The sequence below is a fragment of the Athene cunicularia genome, assembly GCF_003259725.1.
Source record: "Athene cunicularia isolate RWA chromosome 12 unlocalized genomic scaffold, athCun1 chr12_part1, whole genome shotgun sequence".
NCBI lineage: Eukaryota > Metazoa > Chordata > Aves > Strigiformes > Strigidae > Athene > Athene cunicularia.
In genome coordinates, this window is record NW_020799116.1 from 20,282,414 (window position 1) to 20,308,951 (window position 26,538).

Here is a 26,538-nt window from a genome sequence, read left to right on the forward strand (position 1 = left end):
GGGGGGGGGGGGGGGGGGGAGCAGTAGCTGGGTGGAGCTGGGTTATGTTTTTTCAGGCTTTGTAAAGTGCTTGCCAAGATGACAATCTTTCACACTATCACTGCAAAAATAGTAAGGGCTGTGAGATATGCTTCGCCTAATTCTGCACCGAGTGGGTGCATTCGGGGTATCAGAACTATGAGCTACAGTGGTCACCAAACAAAACTTTCTGGTTTATGGGCAGTGTTTGGATGTTTCTTTTTTAAATCTTTTCCTCTGGGAACAAGGTCAAGAGGGTTAGTTTTTCATTCGCTCCAGTATTAGATTTCTTTGCCCCATTTGTAGCAAACCCTTGAGGAGTTAAGCAGATAAGGAAATCCTGCAGGATATGGAAGCTGCTTTTTAAATTTTTGGTGCTAATTTTAAAGGAAGAAACATTTGGACAAGTATTATTTTTTGTATAGAGCTTCTTTCAAGTACTAGAAATTTGGAACAGTCTTTGTATTTCAGAGGCAAATAAAATTTGCTTTTTTTTTTTTTCTGTGAGGCAGGTTGAATTAATTGGAAAGAAATGAACCTGTTATTCGTCTGCTTCATTTTGACTTAGGAAGGCTCTTTTGAAGATTGATAATTCTAAGTAGAGAATAGGATGGAATTTTTCATGAAATATCTAAATTATTATTGGTGATGACAGTATCTAAGTCAAGCTGATGAACTTTGTGTAAGGCCTTCATTTAGCAATCTGCAGCAGCTTACCGAGTAGTTTTTGTTTTATTGGTGTCTTTGGGTAAGCAGTCTGTGAGGGGAAAAAAAATTGCAAAGTTGCCTTTTGCAGAGCAGCTGGTAATGGCTGTAAAGAAGCAGGAGACTAAGCAAGCTGTCTTGGTCAGAATGAAGCTTTGCAGAGTATCTTTTAAAATTCTTACGTATCGTATTTATTCACAGACTGCTTCTGCTGGGGTGTCTAGAATGTGCTGTTTTCAATGCTTATGGTAACAAAAAGTCTATAGAAGGCACCGCAACTGTGGCTGCTCTTACTGACTAACTTTGTGAGAATGAGCGAGCGGCTGACGTGGCTGGCTGGGAGTGTGCTCCTCGGGGCTGCTGCAGTGCTGGGAAAGTGCTGCGCTGCTTCGGTGAGGCAGCGTCAAATGCTTCCTGCAATCCACCGAACAAATCAAGTCAAGTGGGACTCCCTTCTGCAAGTGTCCTTTTCAATTAACTTGACTGAACTTGGAGGAGGACTAGCAGTTCTGAACTCAGTCCTGTCTGTTCTTGCATATAGAGGGAGACTGCAGCATTTTTCTTTAGTTGCTCTGGTGTTATTAACTGGGGGGATAGATAAGAAGCAGAAAGTGTTGCATTTCTTATTTTCAAATCAGTAAACAAACAGTGAACACTTAATGTTATAAATATTAATAATGAAAATAATATATATTTTTTCTTACTGTTGTAGGACTGCAATTAGCAACACACCCTTACCTTGGAAAGCTGCAGTAGCAATGTTGCAGCAGGAAAGTGCTGTCCCTTCCCAACATACTGCTACTTATTTTGATGGGTCGTGGTATTTTTTGATTATACTTGATGATGTATGTATAGCTTCTGACTAAATTACCCCATTTGTTTCCTATTGTAACAAGTTGTTACATTAGTGCTATATTTTTGCTTCTGATCTCTGAATATAAGGAAAAATACCCTTGCAATCGTATTTACCTGTGGTAGAAGACAGTGCTGAAAGTACTTGTTCTTCCACTGCTGAATGCTTGCTGTGAGGGTTCATGCATCTGCTTTTCCTCCTCAAGTGTTTTATCTCTTCCACTTCTCTTTAAAAATGCAGAATCCTCTCTTGACAAAAGACTGGTGTCACTCTAACCTGAAGAGCGTAGGTGTGCCATTGTGCTTTCTCTGATTCCCATCTGCAAGAACATACTTGTCTATTGAGCCATTGTCTTATTTTCCCACCTGCTCTTTCCTTGATTGCCTTGAATGCCAGAATTACAGTGGTACAAGGTGTAGGGTTAGCAACCCAGGGCAGGTCACTGAACAGCAGCAGATGCACAGTTTCGGCATTTACTTGTCTAGGCAAGGAAGTGCCTTTAAGTTCTGTGAGCATCTAAGATGTCTTTCCCCCGGTGACTACACCTCTGAAGTGCCATACTTCAGGGCAGCTGAGCATTCAGAACGAGTCATAAGTAGCTGACACTCTCAGAAGCAAGACACAACCAGTCTTGTAATGGTATGCATGGGTTTGTTCCTCCATAAGAAGTAGCTCCCAGCCTTCACTAGATCAGGAGCTTAGAGACCTGTTACAGGCCTCTGTTCGGGAATGAGAGGTGTGATTTAATATCCTTTCTCTCTCTGTCCTTGGGGTGCAGTAAGTAATGATAACCTCACATAGTTTGGATTATTTCTTTTTGTGTGTATTTCCCATTAATCTTCTTGCAGAGAAACTCCTGAAGTATTTATGGCATTATCACATATCAGTTCCACTTCAGTCACACCAAGCATGAAGGCTAATCCAGGTTCCAAAAGCAAGGAAATGCCAAGAAAAAAATTGCCATTTACAACAGAATTCTCTATTCAAATTGTTTATTTCATCCAAGCATGAAGCTGGCTTGAACTGGCATGAAGCAAATTAAAATTTGCTTAAAAATACTGTGGCAGCTGGCTAGTCAAATAGTACTTTGGTAATACTGACAGCAACATAGCTGATCAAACAATACCTTTTGGACACGTGGTCCCTGCTGCATGATGGGCTTCTTAAATCACTTAAAGTTGCAAGTTTGCATAAAGAATTTAAAGTAAGTGTGAACTGGATGCAACGTACTTTGCTGTCATAATGCAGATACTTCTGGGAAGAACATACAAATAGCAATCCCACCCAGCAACCAATACTACTCAGTTATCAACAATTTATGCACCTGTAAACTGTTGAAGTTCCTATTCTTACCTCTAATAGCAGTTGGAATATTTGGCGTGTGGGTTGTTGTTTTTATTCCTATGTTAAGTTTGTCGTGCAAGTGCAGGTGGTTATGTTTGTGCATGATGGACTAGGAAAAAGGCCAAGGTATTACCTTATTAAGTGCATGTGATACATTAAGTGAAGACCGACAAGTGACCCTCGTGTTCAACACAGATTTAGTAACTTAGTACAATGCAGCAAATAAAGAGTCTGTCTTACACATCTTTGTGTGAGGTGGAGTCTGGATCCCAACCTCCCTTCTCTTTCCCTCAGCTTTTGGCATTCATTAGGAGCTCAGAAACAAAGCTTTATTACTCTTAGCTTTATTTTTTTTCCCCTCTTAAATATATTGAGTTTTCCTCCAGGGTTTTACCTCCATTATTCTATGTATATTTGAATTTTGTTCATTCCCTCTTAAATTTTAACAGTGCCTAAATCAAAATGGCCCCATTGTAAACTTACAGTCAGGTTGGTAATACAACAACTTACTAGTATTATATAAACATGTTTCTTGAAAGAAAATTTGTTTTGAGTGGAACCATATGCACATGTTAATTGGAAATATTTGTCACACTTCAGCTTTTCTGCCATATTTTATATTTGTTTCAACACATTGTTAGCATCCTTCTGAAACTTCTCTGATGAAAGACTATACCGCGGATTTTTTTTAATGCCATAACTGGAGTACAATTTTAAATGTTTTGGATGTGATTCCAAACAGAACTGAATGAGAGTCAAATAATATATAGTCCCTGATTGAGTATATAGCTGTAATTACACTTAGGGGTTTTGCTGATGTTACCTAAACCACTAGAGCAAAAGTCCATCAATAGATAAATTATCATTCTCCATTTTATTTATAAATCAATCCATAAGGACTCTTCCCTCTGGGGATGCTTCTGGGGAACGTGGTGTATGTACTAACCTTTTTTTGAGTTCACATCTTGTTCTTTGGAGATGTTGCAATACTCATATGGACGGTTTCCCACCTTTTCCTACAGTAGAACCATTGCATTAGAAGGATAGTACGTTTTGGGGGGTTAAAATTGTGAATTCTGAAAGGTTTGAGGTAATCTCTGTTACATCCCAACATGACACTGCATTTTGTTTATCCAGTAAATCATCTCTTCATAGAAGATCTGCTTGATGAGCAATACTTGCTGGTGCTTCGTGTCTCACGCCTCAATCTTCTTGGAGATTTAGTTTGGATGATGGTTTAGCTGTTGTCATTGGCTGTCCACTTGATTTTAAAAATATTGTTTCACTATCAAGAGATTTCTGTACAACTAACAGACGGTGGTGATTGCAGTGTAAGGGTACACATATGACTATCTTTCGCTATGCGTGGTTGTGTCCTAAAATTTTGCATAGGAGAATGTAAAGGATGTTGTCTGTAGTAAGGCCAACTATCCAGAGTCATCCCAAAACGTAACTTCTGTGTGGAACCGATTAGCTCAGAGAGCATCCATTTCAGCAATGTTAGGATTGTTTCTAATATGTGCATTGTGTCACAGGTACCTGTCTTGAAATTCATCTGACACTTTAATGTCTTGGTTACAGAGTCTTGAAAGGTCTTCTCACACTTCTTCATGGTTAGCCCTCATCATTTCAGCATGAATAACTTTGCATCTTCACCTGGCTTTGCCATGTTGCTGCCTGCTCCCGTTCTGGCTAATGTGCAGGTATGCAGAACCTCCGGGTTGTGGCACGGCTCCCTGCAGAGCTCTGCTGGTGACCTGCTCTGCACTTGCTCCTGCTCTGGTTCCCAGCTTTTAACCAGATTTTTTCCTAAAGACAAAGGCCTTCTGTATTATCTTGCAGTGGCTTAATTTTCATATGACTTTCTTTGTGGAAGGTGTTTTTGAAAGCCTACGAATATCTATTGGATTTTAATAAATCCAAATATATAGATCCAACTGACCCTCACGCGTGTGCACGCAGCAGATTTGTGAAGCCTGACTTCCATTTACAGTACAACTGACTTATTAATAAAAGGTGTTTATCTGTGTGTTTATTTCTAGATTTAATAATTTATTCTCGTTTGCCTGATAAAGGTGTCTTGATTACTACGAATACTAAAGGTATTACTCAGATAGTCACTATAATCTTAAAAGACCGAAAATGAACCACCCCACCACCACCCCCGAACTGCTGCTCCACTCTGTCTACACTGGAAGAATCTTTCATTTTGCCTATTAATTGGAAGTTGCTGCTTGTGTACACCAGTTTGGTTTAGACCAAGTTTGCTAGTTGTGTATTACATGCAAACATTTTTATAAAATCATTACTGAAGCCCAGAATGTGGCTGCAAGCTTTAAAATATCCTTAGTTTTGTTGGGTTTTAATCTTTGGATTTTATGCTTTTGATATCTAACAGATTTTTTTTTTTTTTCAAATCCTCCTCCTCTATTTCTTTTTCATCCTGCTTTTATATGCAACACTCCTTTTTATTTTATTTTTTAACCAAGTTTCTGCCCAGATGGAGAGCTTTATATGTCCTTAACTGTCAGGTTTTATTGTATAGGATTTTTAACAGCAAGGTCAGTCCATGGGAAGTTCTGTTATTCATAATGAAGGATAGGTGGCACTCTTGTTATTTTTATTTGGTTTTCTCAAATCAGGTGTATGTACTCTCTCAGTAAGATTTCTTTTTATAGAGTAAGTGCTTAGAGTGTGTTCTTGAATGCTGAAGAGGATTTTTTTTTTTTTTTTAATATGAACACATACAAATTGTCTAAGTTGTAGGACTGGTTCACAGTATCTCTGGGAAGAGAAAAGATGTCATTTTTATGAAGACCTCAAGGATAAGTGCCCAGCTGCATGGCATTGATTTATGGGTTTATATGTTTTCTTACTATTTCATTAGGCAAGGAAGAAAGCCAACAAATCCTTTAATGTAATTTTAACACCAGTTATTATTAATACCTTTATACTTAGTACTTTCTAGTAAGTTTTGTATTCAAAGTATAGATTTAAGTTGGCATGGTAATTGTAGCACAATTGAATGCAAGGAAATGACACGTTAGCAAGCGCTAAGCAGTCAATAGAGTCTTTATTTCTTAATCTGGGGTAGTAAATACTTGTTGCCCTAATTCTATAAATTGATTGTAGAATTGTATAGCTTTCTGTGTTTGTGAGTTTGAGAGTTTTCTCTTAGAATCTAAAAGTCCTGAAACATGGGAAAACACATGCTGGTAGAGGTATGACCTGTTAAATGTTTTCTGTAACTTTAAAGGAAAACTCATTTCAGGTCTACTGAATATTCTTTCATTCTCTTACTCAGCATGCAGCTGGGACATGGTTACATAGAGGTATTTTAACCTTGAGGCTTGATTACTTCCAATCAAATCAATTTCATTATTACTACTGGCTGAGAGTTTCATATGGCTGAGGCAAAGGGATTTGGTGACCTCATTCCAATTTCTCTTGATCCATTTGTCAGCCGACTGATTCTGTTATTGCTCTTCCCAGAAGATCATCTCATGGTTAAAAGAAAAGGGGGTAAGTAGAGTCAGAATGAACAGAGATGAGAAAAGTTTCCATTCTGTTGCTGTCCAAGAGTGTGAATCTCTTCCATGTGAGTATCTAAATACCTCAATATTTTGTGACACGTTCTTGCTATGTAAACTTCTCTGTGATGGGGCCACGGCTTGTCCAGTGCCACTGGCTCTTTTCAGGGAATTTCTCAGTTGAAGCTTTCTGTTCCTAAGTACTGCATGTCCTGTAAGGCTACTTTTGCCATGCAGATGAAATAGGAAATTAAATAGGTCATGTAAGGAAACATGAATAATAAAGGAGAAGCTCACTGTAGACAAAAAATACATCTGTGTGATTTTCATCGAACATCTAGTAATAGGTGTTACTACCTAATCATAGCATAATGTGCATCGTGTTCTTTTATAGATTTCTTCAGTGTTTTAATTTCAGTTAACCACAGTTTAGGTTTCTGGACTTGAGACTATGATTTACTAGTATGGCATGAACTTAGTTGAAAGTAAATCCATTCCTGAAGGTGTTATCAAAGTAATTTAGATTTTTGGATATCTTCACTTTAAAATATTTAGTTGGTGTATATTCACTGGGGAAAGAGTGCTTCATTTTAATTTTGATGGTGATTGAATTCTGGAATTAAAAATGGATTGAACAATCTATTTTGTTTTAATGGATGAAAAAACATTTTATAACTCGGTAATTTATTTTACAGGTTATATTTTTGGTCCCCTCCTGTGTCATACAGGCTCATGTATTACTCATCCCTCCCTCCTTCTTCTGCCAAGTGTGGGGAGGTTTGTTTGTTTGTTTGTTTGCTTAATTTCGATACCCTGATGTGTTTGAATTGAAGAATCCTGAGCAGAAGTCTGTTCTGGGGCAGGAAGTTTTCTTGATGACTTGGATAACATTTACTTTTACTTTCTAATGCTGCATCGGCTTTCAAGCAATTAGATGCCATTAAGGCAAAGAATTTTATGTGTTTTGTATAATAATAAAAGTCCCAAGTGCTGGTGGTTATTGAAGTTAACACTTTTTGCCCAACTGTGGGAGTACTAGCATCTTTGAGAGGTTCCAATTTTGGTTCTTATTTATGCTTGACATTTAATGTGGTTGACATTCTGATTATTTTACACCTACCTAATTTCTTCTAGCTCAGGGGATAATGACAATATTTTAAACAGTTGTGAAGGGTAGCTGTATGTTATTAAGCAGGTGCCACACTACAAATGGAAGGAAAAAGTCCCTAAACTATTTCTAGAATAATTGTTTTTGTGTTGTGTATCTCGGGGTCAAGTAGAGTTGTTCATCAGCTTGTTCAGCTGTGCAACTTGGTTATCTGAATTGTTGCTGGGAAGATAAAGCCTCACTAATATTTTATGTCCTTTTATTTACTTATACATCTATCTGTGTGTAAATAGATGTATATAAAAAACACAGTGCTGGACTGTGTGCTTACATTGTGTCCTTTGTGATCTAGGGGTGAGGCCTCATATTGATAGATCTCTGAGTAGTTACTGAGGGCTCACATTCTTCGTAAAGTTTGAATCAAAATGGCACTATAAAAGAACATATTCTAGATGAAATTCAGTCCCTTAAACTGAGCTCATATGTCTATAGCATACATTTACTGTTGGTATGGTAGATCTTAGAGGTAGCTGTCCTGTGTCTTGGTTTATAGATAATTGGGGTATAACATGAGAAATTAAAATATGATGGGGAAAAATTACCTAATTGATTGTCAGTATACTTTGTGTAAAGCCTCTGCTCTACCACATTCCCATGTAAATATGCGGTTCCCTGCAGACTTGTAAGAATTTAGGTTCTTTTGAACAGGGTGAAAGAGGTATCAGAGAAAGTGAAAGCAGAAGGAAAATGGTAGGAAGACCAAGTTCTTAAGAGAAGTACAGGTGGTGGTCACAATTCCTATTTGTTTCATCTACTAGAAATTTTGTGTTGCGTTTAACTATCGTAATTGAGTAAATTGACTAGACAAAGAGCGATAAAGAAATGTTAAAATATTTTATTTTACAGAGCCGTGCGGGGACATTACTTACCCAAGTCCTTGCAAAACAATTGTCATGTCCTACCAAAGGGTCCTTGAAGCAGCCGTGACTGAATGTGTTATCGGAATGATTTTTTTTATATATATCTTTTTCACAATCTTGCCACCTGGTGGTATACCCTGGCAATAAAATTGTGGTTAGAAACCGTTTCTAAGTCATGTTTACTTTGATAGTCAAGATCTCAACAGCAAAATTTAAGATTGTATTATAAGTAGGTTCTTGGGCTTTAGTGTGCCAGTTCAGTGTGTTCTTCCTTTATTGTGTCAGTGTCCCATGTTAGCTGCACTATAAGGTTGTGCATGTCTTTGCACTAAATATATCTGTTTTCCTCTGTGCTCTGATTCCTACAGAAAAGGGAGGAGAAAGTCTAGAAATAGTGTGTGATCCTGGAACACTGAGTCATGGCACATTAACCTTCAAAATAAATTTGAAATATAGTTTAAAGATGAATGGTGTCCATGTCCTAAAATTCCCAGATAAAATTATGCAAACTGAATTTATCTAAGTTGTGGTAAGAACACTTAAGGAATTTTGTTATCCCTGAAACAAGCGCTACAAATCCAAGCAATATGGAACTTAATTGTATTTGAATAATTTAACCTTTCATTCAGGCATAAGGTGAAGACTGAATAAAGTCAATGACATGCAAGACCTGGCATCTTTAAAACCTTAGTGGCAGGAGCATCGGGGAAGCTCGCTCCTTTATGTTAATCTGAGATGAAGCAGATGGTCTTACTGGTGTCTGTGTGGGGAAACACTCGTTTAAAATAAAACATGTTTTTACATAGTGTTCAAAGGGCATTAAACAATCGCGGTTTTGCAAGCTGAATCCAAATACTGAGGGGTATGATGAACTGATCGTTAACTGGAACTTTTAAGTCAGAAGTGGATGTTTTCTCTACCAAGATCACCTCCGGCTGTGCCATATGCTGTTGTTTGACACAAGCGTAACTGAGTAAAATTCTATGACTTGGGTCAAAAATGGCATCGTACTGAAACACAGTGGTTCCTTTTTAATACAAAAATGTGAAAATTTTATTTCTGTGTGTATATCTTTGTAGCATTGATGTGTTTGCACATGGAACACTTGCATCCAGCAGGACCTCTCCTGCTTGCAGAACTGCTGCCTGTGATTTCAGTATCTTGAGTATCTATTATGAAACAAAGTCAGAATGTCGTTTATTCATGATGACATCGTTACGTTGACCTTAAGACCCCTCAGTTATTCAATTCCAGGTTCTTATGTCATGCAAGGAAAGCCAGGGGAATGTCTGTCCTCTCTGCCACTCTGTCTCACACACACAGACACGTGAACACCCGCAGACACACATACACACACTCCCCCAGCTGTACGCTGCCCCCCCCAGCCCCAGTAGCCTGCAGTCAGCCTGTCACCCCCTGCAGTGGCTCTCCTGTATGATCCTGTACAGCACAAACAAAACACTGTTCTGCGTTTCTCTCCTCTTGCCCCCTCTGGTACGAGGCAGAGCTGCAGATACCAAAGCCCACAATGAGCACTGTCCATTCTGTTTGCTGTCTGCCTCCTTGTTCTTATCTGTTTCTTGGCCTCAGTCTTTCCCACTTTCAGACCTTTGTCCTCCCCCTCATAGTTGATGCTGAATATGAATAACTTTGAGTAGCTGTTCTGGAGCATCTTGAAGTGCTGAAGGTTTGCACTTAACTTCTTCAGGGTTCTAGCTATTTTTAAAGACGATGGGAGTTAAAACCAGTTGACAGTCTCCAAAGGACTGTACATTAAAAATACCATGTATTTACATATATGAGAGGCCACAGGGCTACAGCACTGATGAACAGACAAGAGCAAGAGATAATTAGGACTGAGGTTCATAGTTCTAAGCTGTTAATAGATCTTTGGTCACAGAGTTAGAACTTTTAAATCACATAATTTACTGCAAAATGTCTGTAACTATTTATGACACTGGATGTTTGCTCTTGGATCTGTTTCTCCTGTGGGGTATCGTTTAGATCAATCCTTGTTTGTTCTATTAATTTGCTTAATTCTCTGGGGTTTGTCAAGTCCAATTATCTCTTTTCTTTCTTCCAGTTTTGAAATCAAGATTGATTAACCAACACAAAAAGACCCAGCTGGTTATGTGACTTGGAACCCTGTTTATGAAGCACTCATTCATTTTTAGAAGACGACAGCACTGTATGTTGTTTTTTCTTTTTCTCCTCAAAATTAAAAATTAACTGTTGTAACTTAATAGAAATCCAATAAAATAGAAGATTCTTGAGGAATTCAACTCTTACTGATAAATAAGGTCTTGGGGTTTGATTTAGTGGCATCAGCCAAGGAAACAGAAGTGCTCTACTAATAATACATACTACTAATCAGAGATTTCTTCCACATAACAATGCTACTTACTGTTTCACATAGTTTAACGAGAGCTTCCCCCAGTTTGAAAGATCAATCTGCTTTCTCTTTATATTGTGGTGTTTGAAGCGTGGGATTAGCGAATGTGACAAATGTGTGTTTTAGACTGCATTGACAATGGATTATGTAAGGGCCAATGCTGAAACCTGGGGCAGAGACTGTAAAGTAAAGGCAGGAGGAGATTGCAGTGCCACTTAATGACACCTATGCAAACACATAGCTCTAGCAGAACTCTAGACTCTCCCCCACCCTGCAGGACCCCAAGATTTTTGACTAAATAATGCTTCCTCTGTACTTGATTTAGACAGTATTTTCCCACAATTGTACATTTGCTCTCTATAAGATATACCCTCAATTTTAATTGCAAAATAAAATTGCACAGATAAATTATCAGCCTTATAGACTATAACCCAAGTGTGGGGATGCATAAATGAAAGTTCCAGCAGTAACATTAAATGGCTTAACTTTTTTTTTTAAAAAATATATCATGAGCTGTGTTGTATAAGCTAAAACTTAATAAATTAAACTATTAGATACAGGTGAAGTGCTGATGTGTATGTCAGCATGCTATATGTGGTATGAATCTTATCTTTTCCTTTTCTGTGAAAATTGGCTGTCTTACCAGTGATGAGACTTTCATCTCTCTAATTAGGTGATGGAGTTTTTTTTAATTGTTAAATTTGGGAGCAATACATTTGCATGATGTTCCACTTAGACGAGCAGGAATCCAAGCAACACTATCAGGTACAGGGAAGCACCAGATTATTTCAAGCATTTCTTTAGTTATAGCTGCAGTAGAAGTCAGGCAGCTTGGAGTGGCTGAACTTTATAACCACATTAAAATGAAGTTGCCCAACTTGCTCTGAATGTATGAATATTCTGGGTTTTTTTAATGAGATGAAAAAGCTAGTATTTATTCTGGATTTTCTGTTGAATAGTAGATGGTTCTAGTGATTTGTAAGTAGTGATGACAATAAATGTACAATCTGTTTTTTTTTATTTACCTCTCTTGTTACTGAAGGTTCATTAACCAAGAAGCGAAATGAGGTATAATATTCAAACTGTTACAGAAAAAATGGAAACAGCACTCACTACCTACTAAATTAAATCTTGGGCATATAAAATAGTAGAACCAATAAAGAAAAATTAATAAATATTTACTCAAAATAGTTCTGTACAGTGAAGTATAAGATTACTTTTGATTTTTATGGTGACAAGGAGATGTCTGAGCAAATTTGCTTTATGACAGCAATAAATATATTCCCAGTATGGTAATGAGATTGGTTAGCATGTTACTAGGAAAGAGAAAGAATCGCACTTGCTCGTTTTTTAACAAATCGACATAGGAATCAGAAACATGAGTACCCTATTGTTTTGGGTGTCTTTTTTCTGTTCATGTGATGTGTACAGAAGTAAGCACACTTAAAGCTTGGTATGAAAACCACAGAAAAATTAGTAACAACTGCACAAATAAAAAAGCTTTGCAAGATTTTTATGAGTAATTAAGGAAGCTTTCCATAGCATATAGCTTTAACTTCTGTAGAGCTGCTATGAAGAAGACTGTACAGACTTGTTTTAGATTATTTATTTTCTTTCATACTGTATGTTAAAAAAGCTGAAAGGACCTGTTGGATTATGAAGTTTATAAAAAGCATTGTATTACCCAAAATAGCACTTGCACAACTTTCAACGTGTTAAAAATATTATATAATTTTTATGTGGATAGAAATTATTCAAGGATTTGCTCTTTTTTGTCACTAATAATTTCCAGATGAATTTATACTCAGGCGGTAAGTGTACCTATAGTTCTCATATCATGTAGATAATGTATGTTTGATAGGCTCTTTTAACTAAAACTAATCTAATTTTTGTCAAAATGTTCTACTTAGTACCTGTTTTTTCAATACAGAGCAGAACAAAAACATGGTCATAATGACTATGTGGGCAAGTAACATCAAGTTATTGCAGTGTGTTGAGCATTACTTCTTACTGACATCAGTCTTTGACTGCAGTAGTTTGGCACTGTTGCATTAATGAAGGTTTTAATAGATGCTCTAAGCTGTGCAGACCAAATATTGTGCTTGTCTTTCAAAATACTAGAGATTCGAGCTCCTTTTTTTTTTTTTTTTTTTGAAAAGTCTTAAAACAAGTAGTCTATAATCTATTTGTCAGACATTTAAATGTCTGTAAGAGACTTAAAAGCTTAGACAGACTTACAAGAGAGGGAACTTTCTCAGTCATTCAGCTATTAAAAAAAAAAAAAAAAAGCCTCCCTAAGGTTTTTCTACTTTTTTTGCGCAGAAATAAGAAGAGTTTGAAATACCATAATTTTCTCTATTTCTTAATATAATACACAATAGTTCTGATGTTTGTTATGGAAGGCAAGCTGCCAGGCACAATGACACAATTTGGTATGCTTGTGAAAATAAGAAATTGTAAAACCCCCAAACAAACCTTCCTAAAGAATCCTGTGTCTTTAGCTTCACAAATTCTGTTCTAGAAAGATATAATGAGCTAAGAGTCTAACTGTACCTGGATTTCATGGTTTAATCTGCCCCCGAACCAGAACGGAGATTGCATTTACGTAAGGTGTTGCTTGTTTCCACTGATGAACACAAGGCATCCGTTCTGGTTAGGTTTTAACACAAGTTTCAGGTAACACTAAACAGGAGATAACACTACTTTGACCGTGGGATTTTGTCTGGTGAGGCCAAGAGCCCATAAGGATTATTTCTTCACAAAGGTAACTGCAGCTTTTGTCCTCTCCTAAAGATATTCTCGAATGAAATTCTTCATAGTCTTTTTTTTTTTTTTTCATTCTTGTGATTTGCCAGAGTTATTAAGGAAGATACTTTAGGCTGCTATGTTTTTTTCTGCATTACTTAAAAATGAACCATCAGTTGTAAATGACAATGAAGAAGCTGAAGAAACGGCCTCATCTTCAGCACCAGCTGTAGCTATGCCTGCATTTCACTGTCTGGCCTGTAAATGCAGGGCACCAGTGAAGCCACTGAAGCTTTTGGCTTTCCAAATAGTTATGATGACCTTTGACAAACTCTGCTTTTGTAATTTCTTCCATCTACATTGGAGGAAAATAGCTGTAACAACAAAGTGTGGGATTTGTGTCTCACTTCATTACAATTCTCAGCACAGCTGTGGTGGGCACAAATTGTACATCAGCTCATCCCAAACAATTGCATAATATGTCAACAAAATTTGTTTTATAGGTTTGATGTCGGAGACGGTCCCAGCCATCTATTTCTGTGTTCCTTTTCCTGGGATTGTCCCCTGTGTTTTGAAGGGGAAGAGGAGTATGTTCCGTTTTCTTTCACGGGTTAGATGCAAGTATGACACTCGTGCAGAAAAGTTGTGCAGAAGTAGAGTATGTCTGTACCTACAATTACCTGTATAGTGTTTGTTTTGGTTTTTTTTTTTCGCAACTAAACTAAAAATACATGAATACTTCTGAACTCTTACCCCTTTGAAAAATCATCTTTTCCTACTATCTGAAGCTAGTGAAATTTTATAATCATACAGTTACTACTTAATTTCAGTTTTGATGTTATTTTAAGAGGTCAGTAATGATGATAGTACAACATAACTATACACAGTGGGAGGGTAACAGTAGACAATTCCTAGCTCTTGCATAGGACTTCTCAGCAGTAAATCTTGTAGTGCATTAGAAGTATGGATTGTTAACTCTGTTTCATAGGTGATGGAAACTGTGGACCTAAGAGGTTATCAAGCATGTCTGTGCAAACCTGTTTTCATGTATTCTGTTAACTAAACATCAGAGTATAATGACTCTCCTAAGCAATATATTAAAATACAATATGGAAACAAAAAAAGTTAATGGTATTTTAATGGAATAAAATTAAGGATTTTTTATTTTAAGCAGAAAACTTTTAATGTATTCCTGCTGAATTCTGTTTTGTGTGTGCTGTTCAAATCATTCATTGGATTTGAACATATTAAACATGAAGTCAATACGTAATGTCAGTTTATTTTTTTTGTTATTGACTGTTACCTTGGGGTTTAAATATTTCTCATCTGTCTTGGTGTGAACTAGCTGTTGAAAAATGACAAAAGCCATCAGTGCAAGTAGCTGGTTTTCCTTTCTATACTGTATGCAAGCCATTTTTGTCTGATAAAGAGTACAGTGGGTGTTAGCGCTCCAGAGGGTTTTAAGAAGTTGAGTAAGATTAGGAAGAGTGAATAATCAGGTGAGACTTCAGTAGATGCTCAAGTGACTGGAGAAAATGGGAGCGATTACTCAGTAGCTGTCATCCCTGACTTTGAATATAAACAACACCCTGGCCCTACTCTAATGATTTGACTTGTGTGTGGCTGTGTGAGCGAGGCAGGGTGGTTCCTGGCATGTCAGGGAAATTAAGTTTCCATGGAATTTTTTATAAATTAAGACACAAATGAAAACTCTTAAGTTTGTTTACATCACATTTTAATACTATATTACTGATGTAATTTTTTTTCCTTCCTTATTACTTTTGCTACACTTCTCTGAATTAAAAATATTTTGGAAATGTTGAATATTATTAAAAATATTAAAACTTTATAGCAGTCATTGAAATTATTTTTGTAATATTTATTTTATAATTGTTTTATAAATTATATATTTTAGTTTTCTATGTTGGGGATAATTTTGGTTTTGTCTTTCCTCTTTATATAGTAGATTTGCTTCACTGTCACCAAAATAGCTGCTTTGAGGGTTGGCATTTGACCAAAATGAAATGGTTAATTGTATGTTCTGAGAGGCCTTTGTATTGCTCAGTAATCTCACTGAGAAAAGACATTTGTTCAGAACTTCTGCTCTGGCTACCTCTGTGTGGTATGACAGGAGTTTCTTACAGGTGCAGTTTAGCACATTTTCCTTCTTTGTGTAAAGATAATGTGCTCTGGAGAGTAGCTTCAAATGACAGATTTCTGTTCACTTTGAAACAATCCTTGGTAATACCAATAAGTTGCTTGCAATCAATTAACACATGCCCTCCATGAATGTGAAAGTCACGTCTGCTTTTTGTTGGTTTAGGTTTCTTGGCAGGCTCTTTATGGTACAGATTTTGTAGGTATAGTACTAGATTTTTGCTGGCTTCTGTCTCTTCCTAGAGTTCTTGGAGCCCAGATTAACGCTTTTCTGCTGGATTCTCCTAATACAAAGCATACAAATCTGTATTTTCTTCAGTGACACCACAGAGTGCTGAGTACAATTGAAATGCTAATAACGTAGAAACTAAATCTCACAAAAGAGATGAGTTAACATTTGTCTTTATTCACTATATCTCAAAGGCTATGTGCTAAATTTTGCTTGACATGTACAGCATACTACATTGTACAAATTTACCCCTTAAAGGCAGAGATAAGCATTTTCTTCTTGCATAGTCTTTTGACCCCATGGAAAAGTGGAGGTTTCCTTTCATGACCCCACCTGAGCCTGCTTTGCTGATTCCTTCACTTTCTCCCCGATTCCTGTGTTAAATTTCCCCTTTTCAGGGAGAAACTGTGAACTGCATACATCCAGCAGAGACTGGATTCTTAAATTTTTTTCTTCCAGCTGGGTTTTACCACTTTCATGGACGCTGGAAAATCTCCTCAGTTAATTTTGGTGTTCTTCTCCCCTCTTTTTCAACTTGCCCTACAAGCATAGCTCCTTGCTGAGATCAGGCTTCGTTCTTTTTAGAGAAAAATACTAGATCCTCTTTCCCTTGTTATTATTAGAACGTGTGTTTTGTTTGTGATTCTTGTTTAGCTGCTTTACATTTTAAGGCTGTGTTTTGCTTGTTGTTATCCATGGCTGTTAGAGTGCTGCTGACTTCACTGAATTGTGTACTCATATCAACAAAGTAGGTAAATCCCCGGTTTACTTTCAGTTTGATGATCCAATCATCTTCTATTGCAATCCTATCCAATTTTTCCCTGGAGAGTTCATCTAAGCCAGTCATATTAACACCCTTCTTGAATGGGTATTTGGGACTTCCCAGCTTTTTCAGAGTTCTGTAATCCATGGCACTTCCTACATCTCTTTTCCCAAGCCAGAGAGTCTTTCAGAAAAGCAAATGAAACTGCAGAAGAGTTGGTGACTGATCCAAGATGAAACGTCTCTTGCCACCCTCCCCTAGTCGGCCTGGACACGATGTGCTTTGGGCTTGGCCCTGACTTCAGACTCCCCATATCTTTGTTCTTTGCTTGTCTCTGTAGTGTTCCAAGATATAGGATTTGAATTTTTTGGATTCTCAATCATTGGCACTATTTGGATAGACTGAGTGACTTGTTCTTAGGTCTCGTTTTAGACTTCTCAGTAATCTCTCTCTGCAGATGTCGGTGCTTCAGCACTGAGTGGTGATGCTTTGCTTTTTATGTATGCAAGCAACACATGGTCTGCAGCCAGCTACTTAAACTCACAAAATATTTAAGAATATGTTTAAATGCGAGGTCTTACAGAAAATGCAAATTTATTACTTATTACTTTTCATTTGATTCTCATGATAGATTTCTGGAGAGTGCTCTGAGGCTTTTTTTTTGGTGTGTTATCACTACTTTGCCTTCATGCTTATGCTAATTTTCTTTCTTTGCCAGAGCCCCATAACACTTGTTATCAGTAGCTACAATTTCCTGCCACCTGTGGTGGAATATATTTTTTCATTATGAGCTTTTTGCTGCTTCCTCAAGCTTTGTTTTTGATTAGCTGCTATGGAATTTTTACATATCATTCGCTTGTCCTGCAAAACTTTATCATCTGATAGATATGAAAATTGCTGCTTCTAGTTTATATTGGCCCAAATCACTTAGTGACAGTTCCTGGTACCAGTATTGAACTGGTACTAAATATAGCACAAGAGAATGTGGTGGAAGACTGGGTTTTGTAGGGTTTGTTTTCTTTTGGGTTTGTGGTGTTTTTTTGTGGTTTTTTTTTTTCCTTTCCTTTAAAGTGAAAGTACTGAAAATGCCAAGGCTCAGCTCAGAGTGACTTATCTGAAGTGGCTGGAATATAGAAGAGATCATAAATTTTTATTCTGAATTTAGTGAACATTTTCTTAATGTCATATGCAGAAAGTTTGCATCTCTGTTTTAGAAGATATTATATTTTTAAGTAACTCTTGAAAAATAATGTAAGCAGAGGTTTACCATTCCCTATTAAATCTTCATGGACGTGTTGTATTGTGGATATTCCTGCCCAGATTGGAACAGAAGAAAACTTTCAATTATACCAACTACTGGCTTTATAAATGCAAATATGTATCTTGTTGTCCATTAAATGGACTTTTCCATACTCTATTAAGAAAAAAAACAACACACCACTTTTTATCACAGGAACAGCTGTCCAACATTTCATCTGTAGTAGGTAGTTTCTTCTCTCCATTAACATCATCTGGAACAAGGATAAAAACTGTGGAAATGTTAGAGTGCGATAAAAAGAAACATGTGTGTATATGAAGGGAAATGTAAATTGCACTGGATTTCCAGCATCAAAAAAGGGACTTGGCAACTGCAGATGTATAGCTTAAAAACTGTAGGAGGAAAGAGAAGAAATGGTTTTGTTTATCTGTGCTGAATTCTGCTGGAGCAGCTGGTGTGAGCTATGTACCAGAGATGAAGTGGTGTCTCAGGTAAAACTGCTGCTGTCTGGCATGCAGTAATTCATCTGGTGTTTGCCAGTGAGGCTGCTGGGAACAGGACTGCTGAGGAGTAATGTCTAATAAAAAGAAAGAGCAAGAAATAATTTTCTACATTCTTTATTGTTATATTCATCTTTACTCTTTCTAACCAAACCTAGCCCCTAGGATATAAATTACAACTTGAAGGGAGATGAGTCCATATTAGTCTTTATAAATTGCTTGGATTAGGCAGGAGAAACCTCTTTATGAAAAGTCCATGGCACTATTGAAAAAGCTGTAAGAATGACCTCGATGGGTCCCCCTTGCCCCCACTTCTCCCAGTTACTTTTGTCAACTTCTGGGATGTTGGCCCTCCCTACTCTCATGAGCTGGGGCTGATTTTTTTTCTTTTTTTTTTTGGTGTGTTTGAGGGTGTTTGGTTTGGGTTGTGGGTGGGTTTTGGGTTGTTGTTGTTGGTTGGGTTTTTTTTTTTTTTTTTTTTTTTTTTTTTTTTTCCTCAAACCTCACTGCTGAGGAATTTTTCCTCTTGCCACCGTCCCACAGGTCCCCAGAGAAATGGCCCCCAGTCTTGCTTGAGTAGCGTGATTCACCACTGTAAATGTCCGTGCTGCTTGAGAAAATGAACTGAAATGGGAACAAAGTCTGTGCCCAGTGGGCATAGACATAACTTTCAACAACTAAACTCTTTTCTTTTTCTTCCCTTTTCTTTTAAGAGTGCATGCATTTCTACTTGTCAGTGTGCTTTATGGATGAGATGAAATGAAAATAAAGCACATACTTTGCAAGGTGGTGAGATTAAGGTTGGTGCCAAATCTTAGTTTTCTCATAAACTTTTTTTTTTTTTCAAATCCCATGAAGTAGCATTCCTGAAAATTAGGAAAGGCAAGTAGTGAGTTTCTGACAAGGGCTAGTAGCAGATCTTTTCTTTAAGGAAAGGGTTTTAGTAACAGGGTAACTTCTAGTTTTGGTAACTAGTTCATGAGAGACTGGGTCAGAAGTTGCATCTGAACCAGAGGTTATAATGGTCAGAAGCGGATCATCTGTAGTCCTCAGAGACCACTGAATTTTGAAGAGATATTGGTTGGTGGATTTTGCAGGTTAGTGAGATTGCCATTTGTGAACAGGTAAGACTAGCTCCTGGTTGTAAAAAAACCTGGGAAGTGGGCAGTCAAGGAGGTCGTTGCAGAACAAAGGCATGTATAGGTCCAGATCAGCAGTTCATGCAAGACCCTGACAGTCTGGTGTCCTTTGATGTGATTATGAAAGAAAGAAAAGAAGGAGGGGAAAAAAACCCCACCTTATACAATCAAAGTAAAGAGCCATCACAGTTGTTTTAGTATTTTAGAATAGAATTAAGGGATAGCAAATCGGGATTTTCAAAAGCTAAATTGGAGGAGATTGCAATAATTAAAACATGAGATTATTAAGGATCAGAGAATTTTCTATCTTCATGGAATTTGAATTAATTTTGATAAAATATGCACTGGTAAAAAGAAAAAGAGAAGGGAGGAGAAAAGGACACCCTGCAAACCTGGAAGAATAATTTTATTGCAATCTATATGTGAAAGAGAAATGGCAGAAACAGAAGGTCCCCTGAAAGCATCATAAGCATTTTGAATATTGAGAACATAGAATGAACTTTAAAACATGGGTTTTTTAGAACATGCATGCATATGAATACACACGGGTTTTTGTGTGCCTGTTCATACATACCCTACTATAGTTCATCACCAGCCAAGGTGTAGTAAGACATAAATTGGCAAAAAGCTTCAGATGTTTTCTGTCTAGTGTCTCACTTTAATCCTTTGATTTTGCTGTAGATGTCTTGATCCTTGTGATGGTATTTCATTTTTTTAATAAACTGTGTGTGTAACACAGCTTTCACTAATTTTACAGTCAACTTTGAGTAAAACATAAGTAATTTTCATACTGTATATTTAAAAAAGCATAATTTTGATTATTTTTTTCTTACTTTTCATTCCCACATTGCAGTGTGCTTACAAAATGTTCTCTCTTATTATAAGACGTTTTCAAAGTGTTTGCAATGGCAGTTCAATCCTTATCTGTTACAAGAATTTGGAAACTGGTATGAATGATTCATTTTAGACAGCTATTTTGGTGGTGCACACATCATCTTAGATACGACTTTACATAAAATGAATGGAAAAATGCTAGCTTATATACCTCCTCCACCTATCTATTTAAATGAAAATCCATAAAACTTGAACGGGAGACTGTCATTTGGATTTATTTGGAAATAACAGACTTTAAAAATACAGTAGGGAAACAACAAGGAAGGAGCTCAGGAGTGGTGAGTGGTGATCAGCTAACTGTTAAATGGAGGAAATTCTGTGGGCAATATCAAAACTCGACCTTGGCTTTAAGCCACAAATGTTTGCGGTGTCTGAAGATAAAATGATTCGAACCAGCTAAAATAAAATTAAAACTGCAGCAAGGCAAAAGATGAGATCTACATATGTTCTCGCACATTGAAGCAGAAGTCACTGCTCTGAAAAGTGGTTTGGGTTTTTTTTAAATTACTTGGAAAAGATGGGAAAAAAAAAAAGGAGAGGACAGGTGATTCATTAGTGTTCTTGGAAGAGGGCTGGATTGGATTAGGTTTCTGGGAAAAAGATGATCAGAGAAGTTAACCTTTCAATGAGAGAAGTAGACTTATAAAATGTGATTTTTTTGAAAAATGTAAATCTTCTGCATTAGTTAACAGTTGTTTTATTTTTATTGCTGAGAGTCCTGGCTTGAAGTTGCTGCTAGTCTGTTATGTGATGTGTAAAATTCAACATTATGAGGAAAAGAAAATACTGTGATAATAATATGACAGCTATTTTTGAAGTACAGAAACAAAATCTTAAAACTACAATGCACTTTTGCTCATAAAATGAATTAGTATATTGAAAAAGTTTACTACAGCTTGAAACGAACAGTGAATGAATTGAATGAAACTTGGGTTTCATGAGATTTGGTTCCTCGCTGATCACTGAGAAATAATCCAAATTTCTCAATGCAGGAAGAAGTATAATTTTACTAATCAGTTTATCTTTTTGACTCAGGGAATAATACAGTTTTAAGGGTTTGGTTTAATTTCTGTACAGTGCTATTTTTCTTGTTTGTTTATAGTCTGCAGATGTAACTCAATCCAGGCAAAAGTCCTAGTGAAGTAAATGAGATGGTGCACTTGCACAGTGTGACCTGTCAGTTATGAATATTCACTTTTTTGTGAACAGATGGTGGTTCCAAGTCTGTGCAGAAATATTGTCATAAGTATTTCCCTTAGTACTTCTTATGTTCCAGTTCTTTTCACAGCTCTCCCTCCATTCAGGACATGTTTGTTGTAGGAAATACATGTTCTGACAAAATATTTAAAGGTGAACAAAGAAATAGTGTGCTCAGAGAAAGGAGTAACTGTCTTCGTACTGTAAAAATGACTGATATGCTACTAGGTGTGCTCCTGTGTTCTCGAACGATGATATATACATGCAGCATAAATGGATGAAAGAAAGTTTGGATTTAGAGAAAATAAGTTCCCATACCTTTCCTGCACTCTTTCTTCTTGCAACATTGGTATATTTAATTTCTTAATTTAAATTACACTTTAAAAAGTGCCTGATAGATTACCTTTAAAAAATGAAATCTTCTGTTTACTAGTGGAGCAGCATGTAAATGAAGGTACAAAGACATCTTAACCAAATTTGAAGTCGCAGATTGTGACTTCTTATAGTGCAGGTAGAATTGGAGAGACTGGTGAGTGGTGAGAGTGAGTAGCTTGATTTGCAAAGGTTGGTCCTTCAGTTGGCTAAAGTTTAGAATGGACAGGTGTTCACATTTGCTATATGGAAAGTAGGAACTAGTCTCAAGAAAGACCAAGTTTGTTCTTATGCATTATAGCGTGGCTGCATTTCGTGGTTATCGCCTGCAATCAGATGAGTTGCCCATGCATAAGTGATGTATGGCTGTAAGAGAGATTTTTCTTCTAGTAATGCTTTAATGAATTGAAGGAAGTCTTACCAGTAACTTTACAATGCCAGTCCCATGAATTTCTAAGTCAGTGCTGTAATTATCAATATTTATAGAATTTCATTAAACATCACACTTGTTAATTCCCCATCAAATTGAGGATAGTTAACCAAAGCAACTCATTTTGAAGAAGGACTCTGTCATGAGATCTCAATGATTCTTTCCATGTCTTAAGTATTATATATCCACTAGGATTATTCTGGTATTTTTCTACCTCTAAATTTTTGTTAAATGAATTTACAAGGTTGTGTTGTAAATTAGACTGTAAGTTGTTTGGTGCAGGGATTGTGTTGTCCTGTGACTTTTGATAGACAAGACATTATTGACCACGATACCATTTGTAGATTTTGAGTTACACTGCAATCCAGGATTTAACAGCTCTTTCTAATAGATCTTTAAAATTTATTTTTTGCGAGTTTTATCTTTTTCTAAAGTAGTCCTTTAACTCTTACTCAAAAAGAAAAGGAAATTCTCTTAGAAAACATTCTGAATACTTTATGCAAATTCTCTTACAGTGAAAACTCCTATTGCAAAATGACCTATATCTTTATGGCAACTGATTTGATAGAGCAAAAGGTCAAAATTCTCCTAATATGTTTTTGAAATCTATGTGTCAGCATAGCACATTTCAGAAGGGCTGTCGGGACTCTGTAGAAATTGCATTTCTCTTTTGATTTTCATTTTATACCTGGAAAGGATTAGGGTATTTTCATTTCAACTGATAGCCAAAGGGTAAAACAGAAAATATTTTTAGAATGGAAGATGCATATCAGAAGATATGTACTCGGAGGAATGTGGTATGAGGAAGTATTTCTATAGTTTAATTATTTTGTGAGAGTGATATAGGAAAAAATTAGCAAATTTCTATCTGCTATGCCAAATCTCCATGTTTTATTTTCTATTAGTTGATTAGTGCAATACTATTCATGACCTTGTTCCCTACTGAAAAGATACGTTACATAGCAGAGTATAATCTAAACAAAAATATCATTTCCTAGAAAGCAGTATTTAGCCATTGATTTATTTACTAATTCTGTCTCTCCATCAGCTATCATTTTTCCAGAGCTGCTCTCTGTTGATAGTGACCTTGCAAAATGACAGATGCGTTTCAGTGTTTAGGAATTCGTGCAGGCTGTTAGTTAGTCTTGTATCTTAAAGTATGTGTATGTAATCCATAGTATTTCTTAATTCAATTTAAAGCAGTTTAAATTTGAACAACTCAAATGCAGGAGAAGCTTTAAAAACTCATCCATCTTTTTCCTGCTCTCTGCTAGGAGTAGCTCTTCCGTCCCTTCTGTCATCTGAGAATACTTTGCCTCTAATCTCTTCAGTGGCAGGGCAAAGCAGAATGCACAGGAAGATTACAGTGCCTGGCTGCAAGATACACCCAAAAATCTGTCAAAAGCCTTAGCAGCCCTGATGAGTTGAGTTGCAACACTAGACTACAATGTAGAAATGTCAAGTTCTTGCTTTAACCTGCCAGGAGGAGCTGCCCAGTACAAAGTGTCTCGCTACAGGGCAGTGAAGTCTGGCTCTGTGCAGGTACCACTGTATTAGGGACAGTCTGTTGCATGGAGTTAATTTAGTAGTTACTCCTAGAAAAGCAGCCACATCCTCTCCAGTGCTCCTGGTTTCTCCTTCCAAAGTTGTACATAGTAGCTTAACTGCTTCTGAACTGCTTAGATTTTTAAACAGCAGTGTGACATTTCTTTGGCTTTTAGTAAACTGTTTCCCTGTCACTGATACTAGTGTAGCAATTTTAAAATAGAATTTTAAATATTTAAAATAGGATTTAGGGAAACTTTTTAACAGTTTTGCAGCCCTGTGGAAAACCACTGTAGATTTTGCAACTGACCTGTTTTTTTGGTGGTGGTTTGGTGGTTTTTTTGTTTTGGTTTGTTTTGGGTGTTTTTTTTTTTTTTGTTTGTTTGTTTGTTTTTTTTTTTTTTTAAAAAAAACCCTGATCTAAATGGTACTTATAAATGTATGGTACAAAAGTTGCTGAGAGGAACATATTAACAGTTGTGAGTACATAACTTCATTAATAGTTGAGACTATCCCAATGTATGTTTTATTTGCTGTTGTTGGAAAAGTTAGTAAAAAAGCTGTGAGAACTAAATGGAAAAAGAAGCTATAACTTCTGAGAGATAGGGAAAATTCCTTTTTTGGCACCTGTGCAAACCATATAGTTCCTGAGCAAAAGTGATTTATGTTTGATTCTGCACAGCAAATATGAACTACGTATAGATGTACTCCACTGGGACATTACAACTGAGTTTAATAACTTGAAAGCAGAGAAACTCTGCGGTCAGTGAGGAATCATTATCAATGGAATAGTTACCTTCTTGTGGAAGGTAATTGTTTATCTTGAGCAACCTTATGTTTGTAAGGCTTGGTGGGGTTGACTGCTGTCTGTCACAGCTTCGGCTGTGATCAAATCTGGATATTGGCCTTTCAGGTTTCAACGTCTCCTGCAGTCATGGTCCTGGTCCTGCCTTGCATTAGCTCTTGCACTCACCTTTGAGCTGATCTGAGTCCAGTTGAGGCTGCAAGGAAGCCATGGTTGCAGGGTGGAAGTGGGGCGGGGAGGAAGAAGCCTGTGAAGCACATAAAGCTGACACTGAAGTTGGAAGAGAAGCACTTAGATAACACGTGGTGCTTGAAGTTCCATTCCTTAGTAGCTGCCTATCCGAACTTTAAAAAAATAGGATCAGCAGCTGATTTTGTTAAAAGAACTACTTATATAGCAGATGTGCTCCTTTCTTTCCAGGGACAGCAAACACCATAAGATCACATGTAATTTTAGCATTTGGATTAATACCCTATGAATGTTCTGTGGTTAATGCACTTTCAACTACGTTTGCATTAAAAGGGAAGGTTTCAGTTCTTCATAATTTCTCTCATCTATTTTTTTTAAAGAGAAGTCATTATTGCAGAAAGCAAAATCAAAACTCCTGTGTCTTTGTGACCTTAACTTTGCATTTGAGATATTGCATCAGTTAGCTTCCATTCAAGATTTTCTGATTTCCTGTAGCTGACTGGCTATCAGCATGCTTTCATTGGGCAGTCATAATGTTCTGTAGTTGAAATTAAGATCCATGAGGGAATATTTGTTGACAGAAGTAGGGGGGAAAAAAAAAATCCCGTTTCCTTCTCTCTGACCATCACTTCTTTCTTGCATTTAACCCTCCAGTGAGCTGGCTAGGGAAGGAAAAAAGAGCAGAAACATTTTTTTAATGGAGCTTAAGGAAGACTGAAATAAATGTTCCATTGATATTGCTGCCTGAAATGTCTCTTCCTGAGGTCAAAACAAGCTTCAGTGGTCATACAGGGAGAGCCTCCATCTGAGGAGGAGGATGTAGCGCTGCTGTCTTTGGCAGGAGGCAGTTGTTGGATTTGCTTGTGTGTACTCCGTTCTCTCACAAGTTTGATGGCTACCAGAGCTACTTAGCTTCAAAACTGAAATACTTTATGGTTTGCACTGTAAAACAGCATTGTAAGGATCCTGTTAGAACCTATATCGAAGCAGAAAAATGAAACAGAACAAAAATTCACGGCTTATCTCTGATGAGATTTTTCTTGGACAACAGAGCAGTGTGACTCTCACAAAGACATTAATGTGGGTGACGAGGTTTGTTTGTCACTTAAGAGTGAGAAATCTGAAGGTACAGAAACTTCATGAGCATAAGCAAATATACAGCTCTACATGCAATAGTTGTGCAGAGGTTAACTTTGTGATTCTTACCATGCCTTATCTAGTATGATAATTACTTTTGGCACCTTTGTGTCTAGGCCTAATTCATCTTGCAAAGATAAGGTAATAATTTACCAGTTAACCTCATTCTTCATGTGCCAAATAGCACAATAGTACAATAAAAACTGAGACATGCAAGTTGAGAGTAAAGAATGGAGGCCAGTATCTTGGGCAAAAGTGATATCTGAATAGTAAAATATGCAGGCTAAGAGGGAAATTCTGCCTCAAAA

General features: G+C 36.9%; 1 protein-coding gene across 1 annotated transcript in view; it reads left to right on the forward strand.

The window, feature by feature from the left end:
- ATP2B2 (ATPase plasma membrane Ca2+ transporting 2) overlaps nt 1-26,538 on the forward strand; it is a 428,819-nt gene that overhangs the window by 135,949 nt on the left and 266,332 nt on the right. The window contains exon 4 of the mRNA XM_026857617.1: nt 10,562-10,666. The gene's annotated coding sequence lies outside the window, so the exon portion shown is untranslated. The remainder of the gene's footprint in view (nt 1-10,561; nt 10,667-26,538) is intronic.